The sequence below is a fragment of the Natrix helvetica genome (genome assembly GCF_964273705.1).
Source record: "Natrix helvetica genome assembly, chromosome: 1".
Lineage (NCBI taxonomy): Eukaryota > Metazoa > Chordata > Lepidosauria > Squamata > Natricidae > Natrix > Natrix helvetica.
The window spans coordinates 329,149,236-329,165,366 of NC_138548.1; the positions used below are offsets into that span (position 1 = coordinate 329,149,236).

Sequence of the window (16,131 nt, forward strand, 5' to 3'; positions counted from 1 at the left end):
AAGCCTCTCCTTTGACTCAACAGTTATAACTCAGAACTCAATTATAACCTGGGTTCGTGCATTGTGCAAAACCATGTTTAAGTATGGTTTGTTAAATAAACCATAATGGGCTGAGTACAATAATTCCCCAGAGGGCTGTTTGAATCATCTTGACAGGGTGCTTTCCACTAGTTTCAGATTACAATATCTCATAAATATTATTTAGCTCCTTGGTCCAGTGCTTACAGGAGGCATGATGCTTCGATTAGCTGGATGTGATATAGCTTTTTGACCGTGAATGCAGCGAATTGGAAAGTTGACAAGTTGCTTTGCATGGCTATAAACTAGCGTTTTTCAACCTTGGCAACTATAAGACAGATGGACGTCAATGCTGGCTAGAGAATTCAAGGAGTGGAAGTCCACCTGTCTTAAAATTGTCAAGGTTGAGAAACACTGTTATAAACTACCAACAGAATTCCCTGGCTGCATGCAAAAATTTGTACTTGAATGCATTTATTTCTTTAGAAATTAAGGCAAGGAGGAAAATCCTTACTAAACACAAATCTTCTGATTCTGTTACAAAAACCCTGTAATGAGTTAAATGAAATGGCCTGGAACAATGGCTCTGGGAAGTTACGTTGCACTCATAAAAATCCACATCAGAGATGAGCTTTTCCTCCAAGGTCATAACCCAAGTCTGAAATTGGGATTTCCAAAGTCAGAATACTTAGCATAAAAGTGCAAACATCCATTTTTGGCAGCAATACTACTAGTTAGCATCCGATTCAGGCTGCTTCAGATTAGGACAGATGAAAGCAATTGGAAGATATTCACAGAGAGAGAGACACACATTTAGAAGTCTTCCAACTATCCAGGTCTCTCATGCATGAGAAAGAACAGACTTGTTTCTCAGCCATTCAGAGGGTAGGGCTAGAACCAGGTGGTACAAATGACAAAAATGCGGTAAGTGTTGCACTGTTTATGAGCTTGGGAGGTGGTGGCTATCTTTTGCAGAAAGATCAAAGCAAATGTTGGAGGACAGTGGTCTGCCAGGAAAACTGATTGTGCTCTCTCCTGCAGATTCAAGGAAATGAGAGTGCTTAGCCTTGAAACAAAGAGAAGTGGGAGAAGATACAGTAGCATTCTTCAAATGCCTAAAAAGAGGCCAAACAGATGGTTAATTAAGACTCAATTTCTATCACCCTGGAGTACAGAACATACAAATTACAGACCTCAGTTTCAAGATGGCACTTCCCATTTTAATACTATAAGGGGAAAAAAACCTACTTAATACTTATAACAATTGACAGCAAAACCAGTAACACCGAAAGAAGTAGAGAGGATGACCCACTCTATTCCTTTTGCCTGTTGTCCTCCTTAGATACTACCTTTTTGCAGTATCCTGAGCCACGGTGGTTCAGTGGTTAGAATGCAGTATTTCAGGCTATTTCTGCTGACTGCCAGCTGACTGCAATTTGGCAGTTCAAATCTCACCAGGCTTAAGTTTGACTTAGCCTTCCGTCCTTCCAAGGTGGTAAAATGAGGGTCCAGATTGTTGGGGTCAATAGGCTGACTCAGTAAACCGCTTAGAGAGAGCTGTAAAGCACTGTGGAGCGGTATATATGTCTGAGTGCTATTGCTAGCCCCTCTTTAGGATTTTATCTTTATCTTTTAGGCTCTTTTTGTGTAGATGTGGACAACCTCTGTGCAAATGAGTGTTCAGGTGTAAGTTTCATTGATGCCTAGGTCCATGCCAACATGTAGATGGGAAGTAAATAGTGTGTTCAGAGCTGCTGTTGGAGCTCTTGCAGGCTGCATAAAGGGATCAAGAGACAGAAGAGTGAACAGACTTCCTTGAAGCATAATCATGTAGGGACCTTAGTTGTTGGTAATAACTCCACCAGATAGCCTTATATAGAGCAGCAGCTCTTCTTTAATATTTCACTGCTAGTATCTGGCTTGTGGGTTCTTCCAGCCTTCTCTATTTTATGGGCTGTGATAACACTGGGATCCCAAAACCCAATTAGTTACACAGTTGGTTTGATTCAGTTGCCTCTAATGTTGAATTTGTTCTTCTTTGGTTTTATCTTTTTAAAAGCTGGTTATTTGTGTCTACAATACACCCTCTTTTCTCTCTCTTGTTTTCTCTCTCTCTTTCTCCTCATCCTTGGCAGTGGTATTAATTTTCTATTTATTCTCGTGGATTCTCATTTCAGCCTCTCATACTTTTTCTCTTGGATGAGACACAAACCATTTTGATATTTAGCACAAGACTACTTTGTCCGTTATCTAGGTTGCAATTTTTCCCCTCACTAGATACAACCACTTAAAACCCAAATAACATGAAACAATGACAATTGTCTATCCTATTTATCTTATTTTTTTCACTATAATATTCAGTTCCCACTAAGTTTCCACTGTTTTGCAACCAGAGATCCAAAAGGGAACTAGCAAGAAACAAAAACCCAACAATTCAGTACTAAATATGAATTGAGGTGTACCATATTCCACCCATTAACTGTCCAGCCGTTCTGCTTGAACTGTTCGGGCAGAGTACTGTACATATAATTGCTTCTAATGCATTCCATATCTCAGAAAGAGCAACAGAAATTTCAGCTGGGTTGAGTCTCCTCGGTCCTAAGCAAATCTCAGCCAGTGACAATTCTAAATTTAGAAGACCTATTTTGCACCAAGTTTATTTTTGTAATTTGTCTAAATACTTGGTATTTGCATTTTAAAAATAAACAAAACATAATATATCCTAAAATTGCAAATAGTCACAAATAGAGATGGTTTATCAGCATCTTTAACATGCCACACAGTAGATTAATTGCAAATGTTAGTGGTCCATTTTTCTTCTTACTAGAATTAAAGACCATACATTTTCAGCATGGAGCATGATGGCTCAGTGATTAAAGAAGCTGAGCTTGTCAGATGAAAAGCTGATAGCCACGTTTTGAGACCTGAGCACTGCGTGACAGGGTGAGCTCCCATTACTTGCCCCAGCTCCTGCCCACCTAGCATTTCAAAAACATGGAAAGGCAAGTAGATAAAGAGGTACCACTTCAGTGAGAAGGTAACAGTGCTCCGGGTGCCTCAGCGTATAGTCATGCCAATCACATGAACACGGCCTGCAATACTGCATTCTAATCATGGCGCCACCACGCCAAAAATCTATTTATGTTAGATGACTGTTTTGATATTTGGTGATTTTTAATAAATAAATTTGAAGGCCTATTTTTGCTAGCTGAAATAAGCGATGTGTCTGCTTGCTCAGATCTTGATATAAGGAGAATATACAGGGAGAGTGTCTAGGCACAAACTAAAATGGAAATTACCAAGCGTAATTTCTCCAACAGGAAAAAGTAATTGATTTCCAAATAGTCTTAGATCTGATTTATACATTGTACTAAGCCATAATATAGTGTGTTTGCTTTTGGCTTCGTATGATATGTGACTCCATTCATTCTGTCTTAGTGTCATATATGAAGCAGATCATTGAACTTTAATGGCCAAAAACTGTTATAGAGCTTTGGAACTGGAGATGGAGATGCATCCGGAAGCAAAGAAGAAGAACGGCGGGAAAGGAGAGTTAATACTTTCCTTGTTTTATTAGAAATTGGATGGAGATCCTGTAGAGAAACTCTCTGGCTTGTAATAAAAAAGACTGAGGCTACTTTATGACCAAATTAATTCTCCCCTCAGCTATCTTCTTCTTGGATAATTTCAGGAATGAGATTTTTGTGCTTGTGGGACTATGTGATCAGATTTTGTGATGGTGTATGTGCTTTGGTAAAAGGCTATTGTTCTGTCCCCAGCCTTTTGTTTTTTAGAGCAAGGCTAGAAAACCTGTGACCTGAAGCCTGCATAGAAGAGAAACCAAGATGATTAGGGGACTGGAGACTAAAACATATGATGAACAGTTGCAAGGACTGGGCATGGCTACTCTAGTGAAGAGAAGGACCAGGAGAGACATGATAGCAGTGTTCCAATATCTGAGGGGCTGCCACAGAGAATCTAAGTGACCAATCATAAGTTGAAGACTTCCTGTATTGACTTTCTTTAGGTCTCTGGCTGTAATTGAAGATGCTAATTATCACTATACAGGACTTCATGGCCTGCGCTACGACTCTGTATTTTTTGCGAGCTGTCTATATCCAGTTATGTTGGCCTATCCCAGGAGCTCCAAAAGAATCAGCAGGCTGTGAGACACCTTCCTGAATCAATGCCTTTCATTGGGATCCAGGAAGCATCTGACAAGGTGTTTGTCCTTTGAAACCCATGATGGTCGCAACCTTGCCCTATATAACTTGGTTTTTATTCCCAAACACTGGGGTAGGTCTTTGGATGAGCTCATCTGGAAAATGGTTTGTGGTTTTGATCATGTAGAATTTTTGGCCTCTGTATGTACCGTTTTACATCGCTGTTTTTGGTTTTTTTATGTTTATTATTGATAGTGTTTTGTTTTTATTTCTACATTAGTTACCCAGAGTCACATTTTGTGACCTGGGCAGACATACAAAAAGTTTAAATAAATAAATAGTTTAAATATATGTTAAGCTATGACAGTAATAAAGATCTGATTTGATAAGTTAAATAAGTCAATCTATGGCGATTCTCAGTTATCCAGGCCATGGTTATTCCAAAGGTGCTTTTTTCAAGAGGCAACTGGACTTCTTTGTTTTTCTTTACAGACAATACAATACAATACAATACAATAGTAGAGTTGGAAGGGACCTTGGAGGTCTTCTAGTCCAACCCCCTGCCTAGGCAGGAAACCCTATACCGTTTCAGACAGATGGCTATCCAACATCTTCTTAAAAACTCCCAGTGTTGGGGCATTCACAACTTCTGGAGGCAAGCTGTTCCACTGATTAATTGTTCTAACTGTCAGGAAGTTTCTCCTCAGTTCTAAGTTGCTTCTCTCCTTGATTAGTTTCCACCCATTGCTTCTTGTTCTACCCTCAGGTGCCTTGGAGAATAGCTTGACTCCCTCTTCTTTGTGGCAACCCCTGAGATAGTGGAACACTGCTATCATGTCTCCCCTAGTCCTTCTTTCTCTTAAGCTAGACATACCTAGTTCCTGCAACCGTTCTTCATATGTTTTAGTCTCCAGTCCCCTAATCATCTTTGTTGCTCTTCTCTACACTCTTTCTAGAGACTCCACATCTTTTTACATCGTGGTGACCAGAACTGAATGCAGTATTCCAAGTGTGGCCTCACCAAGGCATTATAAAGTGGTATTAACACTTCACGTGATCTTGATTCTATCCCTCTGTTGATGCAGCCTAGAACTGTGTTGGCTTTTTTGGCAGCTGCTGCACACTGCTGGCTCATATTTAAATGGTTGTCCACTAGAACATGTCCACTAGACATTTCGCTACTCATGTAAGAAGCTTCTTCAGCTCTTCTGCCTCTTGAAAAAAAGCACCTTTGGGTTAAATAAGTAAGGTTGCATCATTTGTGATTAAGTATCTTATATGAATATGTATAATGCACAAATTATTGTTTATGGCTTAGTAATGTGTGTATGCCACCCTTCTTCAGCAAATATGCCCACTAGATTATGGCTAAGTATAATGCATTAAGCGGTTTAATATAAGGAAACTCACTATATTTCTAAAGGCATAAAATACATCTTTCACAACATTAAAGCTACATAAGTGATGGAATGTAATGCTATAAACATGGATTTCCATGCAAGGACAGGTTACATCACACATACAAACACACACACACCCCACCAGGGAAATGATATCATGATGCGATTTGCCTCTGTTGAGTTGAGTTGCATAATTGGCATCATTTGCCTGATGTCATTGTAGGTTGTACTGGATGCCTTTGACTATAAATGAACAAGATGTCTCAGACAGGCTTCTTTCTTTGTTGTCCATTGGCACAGCAGAGCAGCAGACAGAGGTCAAATGTTCCATTCATGAACCAGATTGTGAATGGAAAGCTGTTTTTTCTAGGTAGGTCTTTAATGAAGGAAATGAGAATCTTTCTACTGGTGGAGGGAAAAACACAGCTGAGGAAATGCACAGGCAACCAATGGGGCAGGATACATAAAGATAATACAGTTCAGCTGGAGGATATTCCATTTCTGTGGCTGTTGTTATCATATTGTGCATTTGCTTCCTTCCTTTTCAAAACCCCAGTAAAGAAAACTTAAATGTCTGTTTTAAAAACATGTCTTTCATATGCTCCCAACACTTCCACCAATAAAGACGCAACAATAACAACAACAGCTAGACAGCTCCTGATCAGGTTTTCCTTTATATGCATTGGCCACTTTAGATAGAGACTTTGCATCCATGGTTTTTTTTTAAGCTGCATTTTTCTTATTATTTATTTATTGTTGGGACTTATATGACTGCCTATCTCATATGATGACTCTAAGTGGCTCGCAACAATCCATAAAAAACATAGTTAAAAACAAAAATGCGGGTTTTGTACCTTTGTGAGGAGTGGGGGAGCTTATTCTCTTTGGGTGGACCAAGCCCTCCTGGCCTTTAAAGCCTCAAAATCTTTGCCTTTAGAAGGGTTTTCATGAGTATTTCCTCAAATGATGGGACCAAGAGAAATTAAGTTCCTATCAGAAGACATTAGGAATGCAAGCCAGGTTGCATATTAGTAATTCACACTGTTCGAGTTCAGCAGCCATAGGTAAAGATAAAAGTTCCCCTTGCACATATGTGGTGCTCATCTCTTTCAAAGCCGAAGAGCCAGCGCTGTCTGAAGACATCGCCATGGTAATGTGGCTGTCATGACTCAACGCTGAAGGAGCACAGAACACCGTTACACCAAAGGTGGTTCCTATTTTTTCTACTTGCATTTTTTACATGCTTTTGAACTGCTAGGTTGGCAGAAGCTGGGATAAGTAATGGGAGCTCACTCTATTACGCAGCACTAAGGATTCAAACTGCCGAACTGCTGACTTTTCTGATCAACAAGTTCAGTGTCTTAGCCCCTGAGCTGCCATTTACCTCAAGGGTCATATATGTTCTTTAAATGAACATGTTACGTTACGTTACGTTACATTACATTACATTACATTACATGAATAAATAATCCTCATACATTTTTTCCACACGCATTTGAAGCTGCCAATTGCATTCACAGTCCTCCCCCTCTCCCCAAAAGAGCAAATGCCAGGAGCTTGCAAGAAAAGAGAAAAAAAGAAAATCATGTTCAAGTCAGGCGAAGGGATTGTTCTGGATTCCGTCTGTTTTGTGGCTCTTGTTTGAAAATAAATGTGTGCTCCCAGCCTCAACCAATCATTCTAACCAACCTGACTTGGTGAGAATTTCTCTTTTGATGGTTATTCCTGGACAGAACAACTGCAACAAATAGTAAAGCGAGGGAGAGTCTACTTTCATAGTCTGCTGGGAAGGCTGAACCCTATTTGAGGTAATTTCTCTACAAATAGTCTTCTTTAACCTGATGCCTTCTGAGGTAAAAGAATGACAGATCCCAGGTTTCACAATGAACCAGGCTGGCTGGAGGTCTGGGAGTCGGGAGACCCAAAACATCTGGACAGTATCCAATGGAGGGAAGGAAGATGTTCACATAAAAACTTGGCAGACCTGTTGAGAAGGAGACAAGTCTCAGCTTGTATGGTGCTGCAGCATAGTTAATATTATCAGTCTCAAGTGATCAAGAGAGAGCACAAAAGAGGTAGCATGAACAGTGCCCTGCTCCATTCCATTTCTTTGTAGTCATTACTGTGGGCTTTGTACTCTCTCCCCCAGTTCCAGAGAGAAATTTAATAAGGAAGTCTGAATAAGAACCAGATGGGGATCCTGGGTGTGTGTGTGTGTGTGTGTTTCATCTATAGAGAGAAAGTCTCCTTATCTCCTCAAACACCCAATTAGCATGGTTTCTTCGCATTCTCTTCTCCAACTGAAGTACTTTTCTCCCCTCATTTTCGAGGAAGCTCGACAACTTAGCGCCCCACAGGAGGCATCCATTCTGATTATATGATTTTAATGATGCAAAACACATAAAGCAGAAGGTGCCAAGAGCCTTCCACAGCAGCTTGACCTTGCTTCCTCTACACACACACACACACACACACACACACACACACACACACCACCTTTCAACAGAAAAATCTGATGATTGCTTCTTCTTCTTCTTTTTTGCTTGTCCTTTTGAACCTTTTTCCATTGGTTTTCTCAGTGCCTCTTTTTGCTTTTGGTAAAGACCAGTGGTGGGTTTCTGCCGGTCCTCACCGGTCCGTGCGAACCAGTTGGTGACCGGACCCGGAAGTAACTTCTGGGCCCTGGGAACCGGCACCGACCCTGTCGCTCGCTCCCCCCGCCCCTCCGGTCGCTGCTCGCTTGCTTCCCCCACTTGTCCCCAGACTTGCCTAAGATGCCTGGCCACCAGCAAGTATGGACACGGGGGTGGAGATGGCGGCAGGATATTACGTGGCGTGGCTGGCATCTTTGGCAAGTTTGGGGACCTCGCAAGGTCTTTGCAATGTCCCCGGACTTGCCCAGCAAAGCGCGGGGCGGCAGTAGCTTGCGTGGTGTGGCCTGGCCGCCAGCAAAGCACCTCCTCAGACTTGCCCAGCAAAGCACGGGGTGGCGGGGCGGCCCCTTGCTTTGACAGCTGCCTCCTTTCCAATTGGGGTTGGGGAAAAAAACCATCTTTTCTGTCCGGAATGCTTAGCTCGCTCCCCCCGCCCGACATGATCTCCTTTCATTCCTCCTCTGCCTCGTTCATTCGTTCGGGCAGCAGAGAACAAAAGGAGATCGCATAGCCGAGGACAAAGGAGCCTGCAGCCTCCTTTATTCAAACGTTCAGGCGGGGAGGTGCTTTCTCGCACGCCTTCTTTCTCTGAAGCTGTACTGGATTCAGCAAGCACCAGGCAGCGTGTACCCTTGGGCTTGTGCAGCAGCCGAAGAACAGGAGGCCTCTTCTCTCTGATAGCCACCTGGTTAAAAAGGAGGAGGTGGCTCCGTTGGTCTGGAGCCCATCCGGGAAGACGAGAAACGCGAGGGGGATCCCTCCCTTCACGGATGGGCTCTGGACCAGTGGAGCCTCCTCCTCCTTTTTAACCAGGCAGCTATCAGAGAGAAGAGGGCAGTGCATGCCCGTGGGCAAGAAGTGCAAAGGAGGAGCAGAACAGCCTTAATCACGTCGAGCTGCCCAGTCAAAAAAAACCCTTTCCCTTCTGTAGAAAAAAAAAGGAAAAAAAATTCCAGAGACTGACTGAAGGGAATTCCTCAATCAGGGCACCCTTTGCTCCGCCACAGCAGCCTTTTCAAGCAGGATCAGACTAGTTTGAAAGCCTCGCCTTCTACTTCGGCGGGGAAATTCTCTGCCGCCCAGGCTCCATCCCGCAGAAAAAATCCCCTTCGCTGAAGCTCAATAGGCGAGCGCTGCCTCCGCCCACCAGAATCTTCGGAGAGAACTTTGCAACTAAGTTGAGGAGCGGCGAGCAGCAGACTTGAGCATTTGCACACATTCAGCCAAGGTCCTGCTGAGCCCCACTACTTTGGATGACCTGATGGATTTTACGATGGACGTGCACCTCCGGGAGGTGTTGAAGAAGAACAGGCAGCTCAACCTGATCCAGGACGACAGGCACGACAGCGGCTTACAGAAAGAGAGGGGGGGGAGAGAGGCAGAGACAGACAGACAGACAGAGAGAAACACACACAGAGTGAGAAACACACACACACACAGAGGGTGGGAGGAGATACAGAGAGGGAGACAGAGAGAGAGACAGACAGACAGACAGACACACAGAGAGAATGACAGAGAGAGACACAGGGGGAGGGAGGGAGATAGAGGCAAAGAGCCACACAGAGAGTGAGAGACAAACAGACACTGAGAGAGAGAGAGACAGACAGAGAGAAACAGAAAGAGAAAGAGAGAAAGAGAAAGAAAAAAGGAAGAAAAAGAAAGTGGGAGAGGGAGATGAAAGAAAGATAGATAAAGGGAGAAAGAGACAAAAGGAAGGAAGGAAAGAGAAAGAAAGAAAGAAAGAAGAAAGAAAAGAAAGAAAGAAAGAAAGAAAGAAAGAAAGAAAGAAAGAAAGAAAAGAAAGAGAGAGAGAGAAAAAACCTATGACCACAATTGAGTCCAAAATTTTGATTACTAAGCAAAAGTGTTGTTAAGTGAGTTTTAGCACATTTTCAAATTGGCCACGCCTACCTGGTCACATGGCCACTGAGCCACTCCCACAAAACAGGCCACACCTACAGAATAGGTTCTAAAAAAAATTGAAACCCACCATTGGTAAAGACCTGGCAATATTAAGGACAAAATTTTGGAACAAAAGCTTCATATATAGCAGGAGTGTCAAACTCAAGGCCCCGGGTGGGGGGTGTACTTAGATCTGGTCCTCGGGGCTGCCCTGGAAACAGCAAAGGATTGCCCGCGGTGCTTCTGCCCATGGCCCTCCCAAGCTCCATTTTCACTGCCAAAGGGTTGCAGGCAATGTTCCCTCTAATTTTTTTTCAGTGTGTGTGGAAAAGTATAGTTTGAGTTTGAGTTTTATTAAATTTATATACCGCCCCCCTCTCCCCGCAGGGACTCGGGGCGGTGTACAGACAGTACATATAAAACAACAAAGCAAGAACAACAAAACATTAGACAACCGACATAATCATACGGTCTGTATAATACCCGAACTCATATCTAGTTTAAAAAACAGTCTAAAACCAAATTAAAACCCCCAAATTTACAATATTAAAAAGCCATCCAGGAAGGTCAGTAATAGATTGTGCTTATAATTACGATTAGGCCAGGCCGGCTAGTCGGAACAGGTGGGTCTTGAGTTTCTTACGGAAGTATAGTGTTTGAGCAGCACATTTTCATGCCTGAATTTTTTTCACAGATGTCACCCAAGACAACAACGAAATCAGTGTTATTTGAAACTCAATTCTACCATGTAAATATCCATTAAGTAAATAAATTTCCCTATACAGGTAGTCCTCAATCTACGACCATAATTGAGCCCAAAGTTTCTATTGCTAAGTGAGACATTTGTTAAGTGAGTTTTGCCCCATTTTACAACCTTTCTTGCTACAGTTAAGTGAATCACTGCGGTTAAATCAGTAACCTGGTTGTTAAGTCAATCTGACTTTCCCACTGACTTTGCTTGGCAGAAGGTTGCAAAAGGTGACTACATGACCCCAGGACAAGGACACTGCAACCATCAGAAATATGAGGCAGTTGCTAAACATCCAAATTTTGATCATGTGGCCATGGGGATGCTGCAATGATTATAAGTGTAAAGAACAGCCATAAGTCACTTTTTTCAGTTCTGATGTAACTTTAGTCATTAAGTGAACTGTTGTAAGTTGAGGACTACTTGTATTCAAGTTCAATGGATGATTCTCTATGGGAAACTTCCCTCTATCCACATTTTCCATACAATGAATTACTTTCTACGCTTTATACTTTCCCCCTTATCCAAGAGTCTGCAGTGATATTAGCAAGTTATGAATAAATTACCAATTGATGTAGATTAGCAATTGGGGTACATAATGAAACAAACAAAGAGGGGAGAGGAGGGAGCGGGAGGAAGGAAGGGAGAGAGAGAGAGAAGGAGAGACAGAGAGGCAGAAAAATGAAAGAGGAGAAAGAGAAAGAGAAAAATAAAGTGGAGGGGAGGGAGGGAGGATAAGAAAAAGAGGCAGAAAAAAGGGAGAGAGAAAAAGAGGAAAGAAAGAAAGAAGGAAGGAAAGAAAAAGAAAGAAAGAAAAAAGAGAAGAGAAGGAATAGAGGCTAAAAAAGCAAACAAGGTAAAGTAGGGAAAAAACTTTCATTGGAAAAATACTATTTTTCCATCAGCGCAAAACTTTCCTAAACAAGGTTAATTTTCCAGATTTTGACTTTCCGGTCTGGGCGGACCCTGAAGCCTCTATTTTCTTTTTCTTTTCGAGCAATAAAATCAAATAAAATCCGTGGAGCACCAACTCGACACCCCCCTCCTGCGAAAAAAAACCTCAAGCCCCAATGCTCCGAATGCAGAGGCTGGATTCAGACAACACGTGCACATCTGGCGTGGGTTTCCACTTGCTTGCATGGCCAAGTGCTTCCCGCACACCTGCATCTTGGAAGCGGAGCTAACGGCGGGGAGCCCAGCCATGTGGAGCATGCTCCGCACGTCCCGCGAATAGTTGGCTGCCACTGATGCTGCTGCCGCTGCCCCCTCAGTAACTTTGATCCAGGAGGGAACGGCCTCTCTGTCAATCAGCTGCGCGCTGGCGGAGGAAGCCCAATCGTAACCCTACGCGGCCAAGTTTCTGTTGGCCAAAGGCCCGCCCTCTTCTGGGCATGGCCAGGCGCTATAATATCCCGGCCCAGCTGACAGAAGTCTCTGAGCCACCTTCAGACTAAAGTCCATCCTGCTAAAGATCACTGCGCGGCAATTGGAAACTGCTGCGTGGTGTTTTGTTGTCACCTGTGTGGCCACGCAGCTTAGTGGGAGCAGTGGTTGCAGGAGGCTGTAGCAGCCAAAATGGAGCTTGGGAGCTTGTTTTCACTGGCAGAGTGCTCAGGCCACCACAGACACCCCCAATAGGACATTGAGCTGGCCACGCCCTCCCCGGTCCCTCCACCCCAGCCCCCCGAGGACAAACACAACCCTGATGAGGTCCTCAATGAAATCGAATTTGACACTCCTGATATAGACCCTACAGTGTGTGTTCTTATCATATGATAATATGTCTATTATTAAGTCTATCTATTATTGATAGCCTGAGTGAAAGGAACTCTGTTGTCCAGAAAGTTAGCTTTGTTTTTTTCAAACACTGGGAAAACAATGAATGCTCCAAATGCTTTCAAAATTCATGAAGATATTATTTTTTTAAAAAAAATCTCAGCAGCACCAGAACGCCTAAAAAGGAAACATAGTTAGAATGGAAAAACCATCCCTAAAAGAACAATCTTCCCCCATCTATGTGTTTCAAATAGATTTCTTCTTCTCTCCTTAGGCAGTCATGTTATTGGCAGGACAGGGAATTCTCGCACCACAGAATTCTCAGTTATAAATGCAGTCATGAATGCATACACATTTACAGATACGAAGGCCTATTTGTTGTCAGCCTTGTGATGTAGTCCAAACAAGAAGCACACCCAGAAATTACTAGGTCTATCTTTATTATAAGACTACCTTAAGCGAATTTTGCCAATCTGAAACACATCTCTTCCCCCCCTCACCTTTACAGTCCAAGAAATAGGAAGGTCCCTTCTGAGACATTTGCCACATCCCCATTCTTTCTGCAAGGTCAGTTGCCTCCCATCGGACCAGAGGTGGCATTCAGCCAGTTCTCTCTGGTTTGAGTGAACCGATAGTAGTGGCTGCGGGAGACTCTGCCCACCCACCCTGATGTAATGCATGACCACTGCACATGCGCAGAAGGCGGTGTGCATATGCAGACAAGGGGCACACGAAAAAGTGCACACACACGTGCACACACTCACATTTGCAGACCGGTAGGGAAGGTAAGTGAATTCCACCCCTGTATCTGACCATTGCCTAATCTGTGGCCCTTCCTTCTGTCAGCCAAGACCATTTCCACTTTTGTTAAATTTGTATTGTATTGATAATGGTGAGGTTAAGGAAAGCTCCATGGGAGAGAAAGAGAGAAGAAGAGAGTGAAGGTGGGAATGCCATGGAGATTTAAATCGGCAAGGCTTCCTGAGATCTGTAACCTGAGAGATACCAACTTATGATCTGATCTATCTTCACGTTCTTATGAAGATTTCCAGAGCAACATAGGATCTCTTTTCCTTCCTCACCAGAATGGAGCTCATGCAAGGCATACATTAAATGAATATCATAATTTGGTGGTTCCCAGCTTAAAATCAGATTTCTGCTGAAGATTAGATACCTTCTTATGCCTTATATTCTATGTTCAATTTTTTTCTTTGTCTTTCCAACATAGGAGATAGACTTACATTGTTTACTAGGTACCATGAGAAGGTAAACTGAAGGAGCCCTAGAGAACATCCTTGGAGCTGCTAATTACTTAGGAGATGTGCCAGTGTTAGCTGGTAACAAGGGACAAAATTGCAATTTTTTCCCAGACATAACTAAATGTAATACACACAACCTCTAATTTATTCTTTCCAAACACATTGAAGGCCAGTGGAAAGCAGAGCAATATATTTTTTCCACTGGATTTCCAATATGTGGTGCTCTGAACATTGCCAAAAATAAAATGTTCCATCATTTCATTAGAAATTTCATTAGAAGAAAAGAACAACAGAAAGTTTCTGACTTTCTGAACATAGCAGGCTTGCAAAAAGATCTTAGGGCAGAAGTCCAAATACCTTCATGGATTTGTTTTGATCTTAGACTCATACTTCCTCTTCTACACGTTGTGCTATGCTATAAATTGTTTTAACCACAATTTGTTGAATGTGTTATAATGGCTGTGTATACTCACTGTACCAAGCCATGGTTTATGGATGGGCGTAAATCAGAGGTGGTAGGTTCTGACCAGTTCTGGAGAACCAGTAGTGGAAAATTTGTGTAATTCAGAGAACCAGTAAATACCACCTCTGACTGGCCCCGCCCCCATCTATTCTCTGCTCCGTAGTCCCAGCTCATTGGGAGGGAATGGAGACTTTACAGTATCCTTCCCCTGCCACGCCCAAGCCATGCCACACCCACCAAGCCACGCCCACAGAACAGGTAGTAAAAAAAATTGAATCCCACCACTGGTGTAAATAACATGAAAAGCTAAGGCCAGATAAATTGTATTATAGTTTAGCAACATCTGTGAATTCAAGTTGTAAATCTGTAATTGTATATCTGGGAATAATTTTCACCAAACTCAGTGATGCTTTTTTGTTCATAGACCTGTATAGGTTTCATTTTTTAAAAAAAATGGCTTATGGTAAATATTCGTAAGCCAAGTTACTGATAAGATCAGCTTTCACGATTGAAACAGCGAAACATTTTACCAGCAAGACAATTGATTTGCAACATTTTATTACCTTTCTCAGCGGTTGATTTCTCCCTCCTTTGAGATACTAGAAATCGTACTGAACACAGATTGTCCCAGGTAAGTACACAAGGCCACCTTCATAAGCCCTGTTTTATATCATCCATATTTCTAGAGATATGTTGTGTGACAAGTCAATTTTCTTTTATGTTAGCCTGTTGGGATGAAAGGGCAAACCAATTCCATTATGACCCTATAAAATGACTTTACTCCTGCCAGATATTTATATTAACAGCATTACTGCAATCTGTCCTTCACTTGTGCTGAATTGCCAGCCCTACTATTCCCTCATCAAGCTAAACGTACAGCCAAATGACTATAGAAAGCATCAAAAGGTTTCATGATCTTGGAAATGTTTTTGATTTTCCATATTTGTGTGTACAAGAACCTACACACAAATACAGAGATGGAATCAAACTTCATAGTCAGCCCTAGTATAGTTGGTTTGGTTTTGAATTAGGATGCTGTGTAAATTCAGCCAATTATGGTTCATTTTTTAAAAAAAAATCCATAGCAAAACAAGACACTGATTAATTGGACATGTAAATAGATCATAGAGAATTGTATTGCTCATGATTTAAATATTGACTGATAGGGCAACTTAAACACTCCCCATTCCCCCCCACCCTCAGGATTTAGTCAAGCAAATACCCTGAAGCAATATGTAACCTATTCCTAAACAGCCTCTGTGCACAAGGGTGTCTTGGGTCAGGAGTTCTACTTAGCCTTTGAGGAGGTATGAGTGTTTCAATCACCCCCAAAAATGATCTTATATTTTTGTTTATTTGAAGTTAAATAAACTTTACATTTTTTTCAATTTTATAAAATTTTAGAAAATTCCGGGTGTTGCACCAAAAATTTTCAGAGGTCACTGCACACATTTGATATATACTAAGACTGGAGTCATGCAACACACCATTATGGTGTGACTTTATCTTAGATGTTGCACATGTATGTAGGTATGTATGTAGGTATATGTATGAGTCACACATGCTCATATAGGTAGTTCTCAACTTAAAACCACAATTAGGACCAGAATTTCTGTTGTTAAACAAGTCAGTTGTTAAGTAAGTCATGCACAATTTTACTACCTTTTTGGGGGGGGGCATGTCTGTTATGTGATTCACATAGTTATTAAGCAAACCCTGTTGACTTTGCTTGTTGAAAGCCAGTTGGG

At 42.1% G+C, this 16,131-nt stretch overlaps 1 protein-coding gene across 3 annotated transcripts in view; it reads left to right on the forward strand.

Moving 5' to 3' along the window:
* FRMD4B (FERM domain containing 4B) overlaps nt 1-16,131 on the forward strand; it is a gene marked incomplete at its 5' end in the record, with an annotated part of 293,138 nt that overhangs the window by 37,745 nt on the left and 239,262 nt on the right. The window contains one exon of one of the 3 annotated variants that reach the window (XM_081934597.1): nt 14,632-14,641. The exons of 1 other annotated variant lie outside the window; for it this stretch is intronic. Of the gene's footprint in view, nt 1-14,631; nt 14,642-14,698; nt 15,015-16,131 lie in introns of those variants that run through there. One more of the 3 variants, XM_081934596.1, reaches the window with a different exon arrangement.